At 51.7% G+C, this 10,368-nt stretch overlaps 1 pseudogene; it reads left to right on the top strand.

Annotated features, from left to right (window-relative positions):
- The first annotated feature begins 433 nt into the window (after positions 1 to 433).
- On the top strand, positions 434 to 3,603 carry LOC100925738 (annotated as a pseudogene).
- Positions 3,604 to 10,368: the final 6,765 nt, after the last annotated feature.

The raw sequence follows: 10,368 nt of genomic DNA, 5'->3' as shown, positions 1-10,368 counted from the left end.
CCCAAGGAAAGGTTGAGAACCTGACTTTGCCATGTAGGGTGCCTGAGATTTGTATGGGTTGCTAACTTTACCTACAGATGGCCTGAGGAGGCATTGGGGTGGGCTAACTTTTTTGAGTGGTGGCTTGAGGATGGTCTTGGGGTACTTAATTTTCCCCAAAAAGTGACCGAGGAGGGATTGGGGATGATTTAGCCGGAAGGGGAGTGAGGAGATTTTGGAGGGCCTCACTTTTCCTAGCATGGGGCTAGAGAGGAGATTGGAAGGAGGTTTTTGCCTAACAGCAGGCCTGTGGAGGACTGGGGAAGTGACTTTGCCCAGGAGCGGGCCCAAATAGAGGTTGAAATGGGCTAATTTTGCCAAGTGAAGAACCTGAGTAGTAGTTTAGGGGGGCTCACTTTGTTTTTCTCAGGAGGAGGTACTGCAAGGATAAATAAGTAAATAAGTGCCCATAAATTCAGGTTTTCTGATGTTTGACTGGTTTGGCTGTTTTTCACCCTTGGCTATCAGGTGATTGACCTGCTGGCTGCTTCCCTAAGTGCAGACTAAGCCCTAAGCAGAAGCAGTCTCCTCCATGCTAAGCCTGAGAAAGTAATGGAAACTTAGGAGGGATAAGTTCTGTACTCTGGTTATGGAAGGCAGTGTGGGCCCGAAAAGGGGATGTTTTCTAACAATCAGTTAGAAAACCTTGCTAAATTTTCTCTCTATACCCTTTTCAGAAGTTACAGGCCCTAGCAACGGCTAAACATCTCTTGGCAACCTACATCCTTGCCCAGGAATACTGCATAATGTTGGGCACTGTGATGGCCCTAGCAACCAGGGCCCATCCTCGGCGACCTGAGGCTATATAAGCCCACAGCAGACGGCCTCTAGTCATTCGGTTTCTCCTTCTGGCATGAGCACCACCTATGCCAGCTAGCTCTCTCTCAGTAGCCGGCCCTGAGACCGCCGCAGTGAAGCTTCACTCACCTAGACCACGTCAGCCTTCACCTACATCTGGCTCTGGCCTGTTTTCTTCCACCTCCACCTCTGGCGCCAGTTCTAGCTCTGGCTCCCTCTTTGCTAACGTCTCTGACTCTGGCTCTGCTTCTGGTTCCAGCCAGTTTGTTTCCATCTCATTCTCTGGTTTTTTGGCTTCCATCTCCGGCTCAAGTTCCAGCTCCTACTCCGGCGTCTTCGCTTCCACCTCCACCTCCACCTGCACCTGCAGCTCCAGTTACAGCTCCAGTTACAGCTCCGGTTCCAGCTCCGGTTCCACCTCCGGTTCCTGTTCCAACTTTGGCCACTCCACTCCCGCTTCTAACACCGCCTCCGTCATCTTCTCTTCTACCGCCTCCCCAACCTTCATCATCTCTTCCTCCATCTGCTTTTCGATCCTTGCCTCCATTGCCGCCCTAGTATTCTGTTCCATCTTCACCTCCATCGCCCCTGGCCTGCTTTCTTCCCTTCTCATCTTCCTCTTCCTGTTCCTGCTCCTGCTGCTCCTGTCCCTGCCTGCCCACTCCCCTTCTTCTTCCTTCCTGGGTACCGCCGACCATTCCACCACCACATCGTCTTCATCGTCGTTGTTTTCCTCGTCGTCATCGTCGTCCTCCAACGTTGTCACCTCTCCTCACGTCAGTTGTCACCACCGGACTTGTCAACTTCCTCACTCTCCTCGTGGTGGTTCTTACCACCTTTCTCCTCCTTCTCTGCCGTTGTTTTCTCTTCCCCACAGTGGTACTTCTGGTCCTACTCTCCGACTTCCTTCCCAAGCTGCTCCTTCTAGTGGTTCTTCACTTGCTTCCACTCCTTTTCCCCAGTCTCTTCTTTGCCACACCATGAACAAAGATTATGACGTTATCATCCTTGGCACCGGGATGAAGGAGTGTGCCCTTGGGAGCTTGCTGATTTCGCTGGGAAAAAAGGTACTTCACATTGACCGCAATTCCATCCATGGTGGGGACAGTGCCTCGTTGAGCCCACTGAACATCGTCTATCGCCACTTCAACGCGCCCGGCTCACCCCCTGCCACCATGGGCCGTGGACGTGCCTGGAAGGTAGACCTTCTACCCAAGTTCCTTATGGCCAACGGACAGCTGATGAAAATCCTGACCCACTTGGATGCGCTGCGCTTCTTGGACTTCCATGTGGTGGACGGCGGCTTCTTGTACAAGGGCAGCCGGATTCACAAAGTGCCCTCTACTGAGACCGAGGCCCTGGCCTCTGGGCTGATGGGATTCTTCGAGAAACGCCGATTCCGCAAATTCTTCGTGTACGCCCTTAACTTCAACGAACAGGACCCCCGAACATACGAAGGGGTGGATCCCCGGAAGACAATTGGGAAAGATCTCTTCCGGAGATTTGATTTGGGCCAAGATGTCACCGACTTTGCTGGACACGCGCTGGCCCTAAATCGTACCAACAGTTATCTGGACCACCCCTGCCTCGAGACATTGGAAAAGATTCAACTCTATACGTTTTCCCTGGCCAAAAATGGAAAGAGCCCTTACCTGTACCCTCGTTTCGGAATCGGAGAGCTGGCACAGGCCTTTACTCGGCTGACCTCCAGCCAAGGGGGTGTTTTCTTAATGAACAAACCAGTGGACGAGATACTCTTCAGGGACGGCCGAGTGATAGGCATCAGGTCAGAGGGTCAGACCACGAGGTGCAGACAGTTGATATGTGATCCAAGTTATGCACCAGACCGCGTGCGGAGGGTTGGCCAGGTCATCAGGGCCATCTGCATTCTCGGGCACCCCGTTAGAAACACCAACGGCGCCACTTCGGGACTCATCATCATCCCTTCGGCCCAGACGAACCGCAGATCAGATATCTATATCTTCCTCACTTCATTTGTACAGAACGTGGCGGCACAGGGCAAATACATCGCCATTGTGAGCACAACTGTGGAGAGTAAAGATCCCAACAAAGAAATCCAGATAGCTCTGGAGCTCCTGGAGCCCATTGAGCAAAAATTCTGTTTTGTTAGTGACCTCCTTGTGCCCATGGATTCAGGGACCAGAAGCCAGATCTTTATAACAACCAGCTATGATGCGACCGCGCACTTTGAGAGCGCCTGTGATGATATAAAACGGATCTATAGAAAAGTAACAGGGTCCGAACTGAATTTTAACTAAGGCATTGTAGACCATCGTTTGGGGGAGAAAATTAAGAACATGCGACGAGTTTAGGAGAAATTTGGATACCTGAAAATTAAATCAACTCCCCCCGGAAACTAAAAATGTGTGGTAGCGTGAAATATTATCCTTCAGGGAGCGAAATCCCTGCCTCCCTCCTTTCTCCCAGCTAAGGCCCCTCCTTTCCCCAAGCTAAGGTCACTCACAGCCTCCCTCATTTCTCCCAGGTAAGGTCACTCACAACCTCCCTCCTTTCCCCCAGCTAAGGTCCCTTGAAGCCTCCCTCCTTTCCCCCATCTAAGGTCGCTTGCAGCCTTGCTCCTTTCTCCCAGCTAAGGTCACTCCCATCCTCCCTCCTTTCCCCCAACTAAGGCCCCTCCTTTCCCCCAGCTAAAGTGACTCCCAGCCTCGCTCCTTTCCCCCAGCAAAGGTCATTCCTTTCCCGCAGCTAATTCCCTACTTTCTCTGAGCTAAGGTCGCTCACAGCCTCCCTCCTTTCCCCCACCTAAGGTCATTCTCAGCCTCCCTCCTTTCTCCCAGCTAAGGTCACTCCCATCCTCCCTCCTTTCCCCCAACTAAGGCCCCTCCTTTCCCCCAGCTAAAGTGACTCCCAGCCTTGCTCCTTTCCCCCAGCAAAGATCACCCCTTTCCCCCAGCTAATTCCCTACTTTCTCTGAGCTAAGGTCGCTCACAGCCTCCCTCCTTTCCCCCAGCTAAGGCCCCTCTTTTGCCCCTGCTAAGGCCACTCCCAGGCTCGTTCCTTTTCCCCTGCTAAGGCTCCTCCTTTGCGTCTGCTAAGGTCACATGCAGCCTCCCTCCTTTCTCCCAGCTAAGGTCACTCCCTGCCTTCCTCCTTTCCCCGATCTAAGGTCACTCCTTTGCCCCTGCTAAGGTCACTCACAGCCTCCCTCCTTTCCCCCAGCCAAGGCCCCTCCTTTCCCCGATCTGGTCCTTGGCCTCCTCCCCCCTTAAGGTCACTCTCAGCCTCCCTCCTTTCCCCCAGCTAAGGCCTCTCCTTTGCCCTCAAATCCTTAGCCTCCTTTCCCCAGCTAAGGTCACTCCCTGCCTCCCTCCTTTCGCCCATCTAAGGTCACTTCTTTGCCCCTGCTAAGGTCACTCTCAGCCCCCCTCCTTTCTCCCAGTTAAGGCCCCTCCTTTGCCTCTGCTAAGGTCACTCGCGGCCTCCCTCCTTTCTCCCAGTTAAGGCCCCTCCTTTGCCTCTGCTAAGGTCACTCTCAGCCTCCTTTCCCCCAGCTAAGGTCACTCCCTGCCTCCCTCCTTGCCCCCAGCTAAGGTCCTCCTTTCCCCCAGGTAAGGTCACTCCATGCCTCCCTCCTTGCCCCCAGCTACGGCCCCTCCTTTCTCCCAGGTAAGGCCCCTCCTTTCCCGATCTAAGGTGACTCTCAGCCTCCCTCCTTTCCCCCAGCTAAGATCACTCCCAGCCTCCCTCCTTTCTCCCAGCTAAGGTCACTCGCAGTCTCCCTCCTTTCCCCCAGCTAAGGTCACTTGCAGCCTCCCTCCTTTCCCCACAGTCCCTTTTACCCCAGCTAAGTCCCTCCTTTCCCCAGCTAGGGCCCCTCCTTTCCCCAATGGTCCCTCCTTTCCTCGATCTAAGGTCACTTGCAGCCTCCCTCCTTTCCCCAAGCTAAGGTCACTCCTTTGCCCCTTGGGTCCTCCACCCCTCCTTGGTGGCCTCTCCTTTCCCCTTCTAAGGTCACTCGCAGCCTCCTCCTTTCCCCCAGCTAAGGCCCCTCCTTTCCCCCAGCTATGGTCCCTCCTTTGCCCAAGCTAAGGTCACTCCTTTGGCCCTGCTAAGGTCACTTGCAGCCTCCCTCCTTTCCCCCAGCTACGGCCCCTCCTTTCCCCAATCTAAGGTCACTCCCAGCCTCCCTCCTTTCCCTAACTGGGTTCCATCCTCCCTCCTTTCTCCCCAGCTAAGGGCCCTCACCTCCCTCCTTTCCCACATCTAAGGTCCTTCTTTGCTTCAAGGGTCCTCTCAACCCTCCTCCTTTCCCACAGCTGGGCCCCTCCTTAGCTGGTCCTCCCTCCTCCCTCCTTTACCCCACTTGCAGCCTCCCTCCTTTCTCCCAGCTAAGGTCACTCCCTGCCTCCCTCCCTGCCCCCAGCTAAGGTCACTTGCAGCCTCCCTCCTTTCCCCCAGCCAAGTCCCCTCCTTCCCCCAGCTAAGGTCCCTCCTTTCCCCCAGCTAAGGCCCCTCCTTTCCCCCAGCTAAGGTCCCTCCTTTCCCCGATCTAAGTCACTTTCCTCCTCCCCCCCAGCTAAGTCCCTCCTTTCCCCAGCTGGTCCCTCCCCCCCACTAAGGCCTCCTTTCCCCAATTGGGTCCTCCAGCCTCCTTCCTTTCTCCCAGCTAAGGTCACTCTCAGCCTCCCTCCTTTCTCCCAGTTAAGGCCCCTCCTTTCCTCTAAGGTCCCGCCTCCCTCCTTTCTCCCCAGTTGGCCCCCCTTTCGTCTCTAAGGTCCTCCCCTCCCCTCCTTTCCTTCCATCTAAGGTCATTCTTTGCCCTCTAAGGTCCTCTCACCCCCTCCTTTCTCAGTTAAGGCCCCTCCTTTGCCTTTGCTAAGGTCACTCGCGCCTCCCTCCTTTCTCCCAGTTAAGGCCCCTCCTTTGCCTCTGCTAGGGTCACTCTCAGCCTCCTTTCCCCCAGCTAAGGTCACTCCCTGCCTCCTCCTTTTATAAGGTTCCTTTCCCAGGTGGGTCACTCCCATGCCTCCCTCCTTTTACTACCCCTCCTTTCTCCCAGGTAAGGCCCTCCTTTCCGTCTAAGGTGACTCTGCCTCCCTCCTTTCCCCCAGCTAATCCTCCCAGCCTCCCTCCTTTCTCCCAGCTAAGGTCACTCGCAGTCCCTCCTTTCCCCCAGCTAAGGCCCCTCCTTTCCCCAGCTAAGTCCCCTCCTTTCCCCCAGCTAGGGCCCCTCCTTTCCCCCAGCTAAGGTCCCTCCTTTCCTCGATCTAAGGTCACTTGCAGCCTCCCTCCTTTCCCCAAGCTAAGGTCACTCCTTTGCCCCTTAAAGGTCCTACAATCCTTTGCCCCATCCCTCCTTTCCCCCCTAAGGCCCCCCCCTTTCCCAAAGGGGCCCTTTTCACTTTTTCCCTCCTTGCCCCCAGCTACGGCCCCTCCTTTCCCCCTTCTAAGGTCACTTGCAGCCTCCCTCCTTTCCCCCAGCTACAGCCCCTCTTTTCCCCCTTCTAAGGTCACTCGCAGCCTCCTCCTTTCCCCAATCTAAGGTCACTCCCAGCCTCCCTCCTTTCCCCAATCTAAGGTCACTCCCAGCCTCCCTCCTTTCCCACATCTAAGGTCACTTCTTTGCCCCTGCTAAAGGTCACTCTCAGCCTCCCTCCTTTCCCACAGCTAAGGCCCCTCCTTGCCCCCAGCTAAGGTCACTCCCTGCCTCCCTCCTTTCCCCCATCTAAGGTCACTCCCTGCCTCCCTCCTTTCCCCCAGCTACAGCCCCTCCTTTCCCCCTTCTAAGGTCACTCGCAGCCTCCTCCTTTCCCCCAGCTATGGTCCCTCCTTTCCCCCAGCTACAGCCCCTCCTTTCCCCCTTCTAAGGTTACTTGCAGCCTCCCTCCTTTCCCCCTGCTAAGGTTACTTGCAGCCTCCCTCCTTTCCCCCTGCTAAGGTCACTCGCAGCCTCTCTCCTTTCCCCCTTCTAAGGTTACTCGCAGCCTCCCTCCTTTCCCCCTGCTAAGGTCACTCACATCCTCCTCCTTTCCCCCAGCTAAGGTCCCTCCTTTCCCCGATCTAAGGTCACTCGCAACCTCCCTCCTTTCCCCCAGCTAAGTCCCTCCTTTCCCCCAGCTAAGGCCCCTCCTTTCCCCAATCTAAGGTCACTCCCAGCCTCCCTCCTTTCCCTGAACTAAGGTCACTCACAGCCTCCTTCCTTTCTCCCAGCTAAGGTCACTCGCAGTCTTCCTCCTTTCCCCCAGCTAAGGCCCCTTCTTTGCTTCTCCTAAGGTCACTCACAGCCTCCCTCCTTTCCCCCAGCTGAGGTTGCTTGTAGCCTCCCTCCTTTCCCCCAGCTAAGGCCCCTCCTTTCCCCGATCTAAGGTCACTCATAGCCTCCCTCCTTTCTCCCATCTAAGGTCACTCTCAGTCTCCCTCCTTTCCCCCAGCTAAGGTCACTCCCTGCCTCCCTCCTTGCCCCCAGCTAAGGTCACTCCTTTCCCCCAGCTAAGGTCACTTGTAGCCTCCCTCCTTTCCCCCAGCTATGGCCCCAACTTTCTCCCAGGTAAGGCCCCTCCTTTCCTGATCTAAGGTGACTCGCAGCCTCCCTCCTTTCCCCCAGCTAAGGTCACTCCCAGCCTCCCTCCTTTCTCCCAGCTAAGGTCACTCCCAGCCTCCCTCCTTTCCCCCAGCTAAGGCCCCTCCTTTCCCCCAGCTAAGGTCACTCGCAGCCTCCCTCCTTTGCCCCTGCTAAGGTCACTCCCTGCCTCCCTCCTTTGCCCCTGCTAAGGTCACTCCTTGCTTCCCTCCTTTCCCCCAGCTAAGGCCCCTCCTTTCCCCCAGCTAAGGTACCTTAATTGTTTTTCCTCTGTTTTAAGGGAAGGGTTATGGGTGCATATGTGTATGTGGCGGGTATACCTGAGAATGACAAAAAACCTTTTTTTAGAAACCCATAAATCTTAATGTTTTTATATTTATACGTACAGTGTCGGGATGAGAAGCTACTCTGTGCGAGCTTAGCTCGCTTTAAGGAAGTAACTAAATGTTCGGGGGGTGTTTTTCATGGCATTCAGAACAATATTCATGCAATATGTAGTATTTTTTTTTTAACACCAAGCCTCTATCCACAAGGTAGCACTCAAGGAAGTACCCAGGAGACTCATTTAGCTGTGCTGTTATCCCCAGGGCAGCCGGATTCCCAAATCTGTCTGTTGCTTGAATGCTGCAAAATGACCTGGGACATTCCTGCTGAAATCAGGGCCTCCTGATCTAAACTCCAAGCTGCTAGAATTCCTCACTTTGCTAAGTCAGAGGCTACGAGAAAAACAGACTGAATTAGTTCGAGCCAGACAACAGTCATGCAGTGATTGGGGTCTGGACACTTGGGAAATAAGAAAACATGTCTGCAAGTAGTGTTTACTGTACAGAAACGATCCGACAAATTACTTCAGAGTCGATAGTGAATTAAAGCTTCTGAATTTGTTGAGTTCCTAGAATACTTTTCTCACAGTGGGCTCATCTGAACATTTGGGGAGGAGGGGGGAGGTCCCCAGGTTTTATTTTCCACCCAACTGAAAAGAATCTCAAGTTTAAAGACAAGATATTTTGGTTGTGTAGCTCTATTGTTTGGGTAGTTGTGGAATGAGATAGGGGGAGAAATATCGCTCTTTAAAAGTTACTGAACCGTGTATGTTGTATGGAGAATTGTGACAGTTAAACAGAAGAACCCAGCACCAGCTTGAAGAGAGGAGGCATTTGTCTCAAGAGAATTTCCATTCAGAAGGATACAGATGCTCCTCGACTAGTCAACTCAGTGTCGGAGGGAAACGTCCCGGTTACTTCGCACATCTCCCTTTGCTGAATAGAGTCACCACATCCTTCCTTAAGACAAATTTATAGCTACTTTCTTCTCTCTCTCTCTCATACACATACCACAAATACCCAGAAGAAACTTTTTTGGGGGAAAAAAGCAAATTAAGTGGCCACTTTGAGAACAGCTCATTAGGAACCCATTACCAACCTCTTCGTTGACTGAATTCAGCTGCTTGTTTTCAAAACATTTTTTCGTAATACACGGTGCAGTGGCTATAACCCAACAGAAGAGAATTCCTATTCTGGGATAAAATCCGAGCATCTTTAAAAGCAGCTGTTCTCTAAGAAACTTATTTGTTCTTTGGTTCTCATATCCTTCCAAGTATCTTATCAACCATTTTCGAATTATCATGTCCCCAAATTGTCATCCCTCTTAAAGCAACCCAGTGGGAAGGCAAGAGTCCTCATTTGTCAAAAGGGAAGTGATACAAGGGACAGAGAAAGGACAAGTAAAACACCTACTCCTCTAGCCTTACTCCATTTAATGTTGCCAAGGAGGTTTCCTGGTCTCATTCATGCAGAGAAATATTCTTGAATCACAGGATCCTGGATCTGGAGCTGAAAAGGATATCAGAAGTCATTCAGTATATCCCCTCGTTTTAGACATGAGGAGGCCCAGAGGGGTTATGTGGTCTGTCTGTACTGGTATAGCAGGACTTAAATTTTTTTTCACTCACAACCCTTTTTAGTTCGAGAAATGTTTACGCAATGTCAGGCAATGTATGTACATAAAATGAGGATATGAATCAAACATCTACTGAGCATAAATCACAATTTCTCAAACCTCACATTCAGTTATGAGATCCCGTACAGGGTCACAACCCACAGATCAAGAAGCCTTGGTATAGATAAGTGGAGGATCCAGAATTCGGATGCTCCTTTCTTCCTTGGGCTTGGAAAAAACAATTGTTATTGGTACTCTTTAAGGTTAGTTTTATGCAATCGCCATCAGTCATAGGGAGGTAGGGTCAGGAACCATGGATTTCTAGCTTGACCCCCACACTGAGCAGTTACTCTCATGACTATCCAAGACAAAACACCTGACTTCTTGGAGCCAGTTTCTTTATAATTTAAATCAAGATAATCACACACCCTACACTGTCAGAGGAAAAGCATTTTGTTGACCTTAAGTTAAGACATCATAGAAATAAGAGTTATTTTCAGAAATCAGTATGTGGAGTTGGGGCTTTTATCATACAACACTGTAAACATTTGTCTTCATTTTAGTTGGCAGCCCAGTGGATAGAGTGCTGGGCCTAAAGGAGGTGTCTTCAAACTTTTTAAATAGGGGGCCAGTTCACTGTCCCTCGGACTGTTGGAGGGCCGGACTATAGTAAAAACAAAAACTTTGTTTTGTGGGCCTTCAAATAAAGAAACTTCATAGCCCTGGGTGAGGGGGATAAACATCTTCAGCTGCCACATTTGGCCCGTGGGCCCTGGTTTGAGGACCCCTGCCCTGGAGTCTCTGTGCAGAGTTGTTGTCAAGTTATCAAGTATATTATATTTATTTATATACATATAAACATATATATAAATATGCTATATATATGTGATTATATATATATATATATATATATATATATATATATATATATTAGGTGCTACATAAATGCTTATTTCCTTACCTTCTACTTGAGTTGAGGGCAACAGTCCCTGGAGCAGGAATGAGTCTTAACTTGTTTCCTTTGTTCAATA

Source organism: Sarcophilus harrisii, chromosome X (genome assembly GCF_902635505.1).
Source record: "Sarcophilus harrisii chromosome X, mSarHar1.11, whole genome shotgun sequence".
In the NCBI taxonomy this organism is placed as follows: domain Eukaryota; kingdom Metazoa; phylum Chordata; class Mammalia; order Dasyuromorphia; family Dasyuridae; genus Sarcophilus; species Sarcophilus harrisii.
This window is presented reverse-complemented; position numbering and strand designations above follow the sequence as displayed.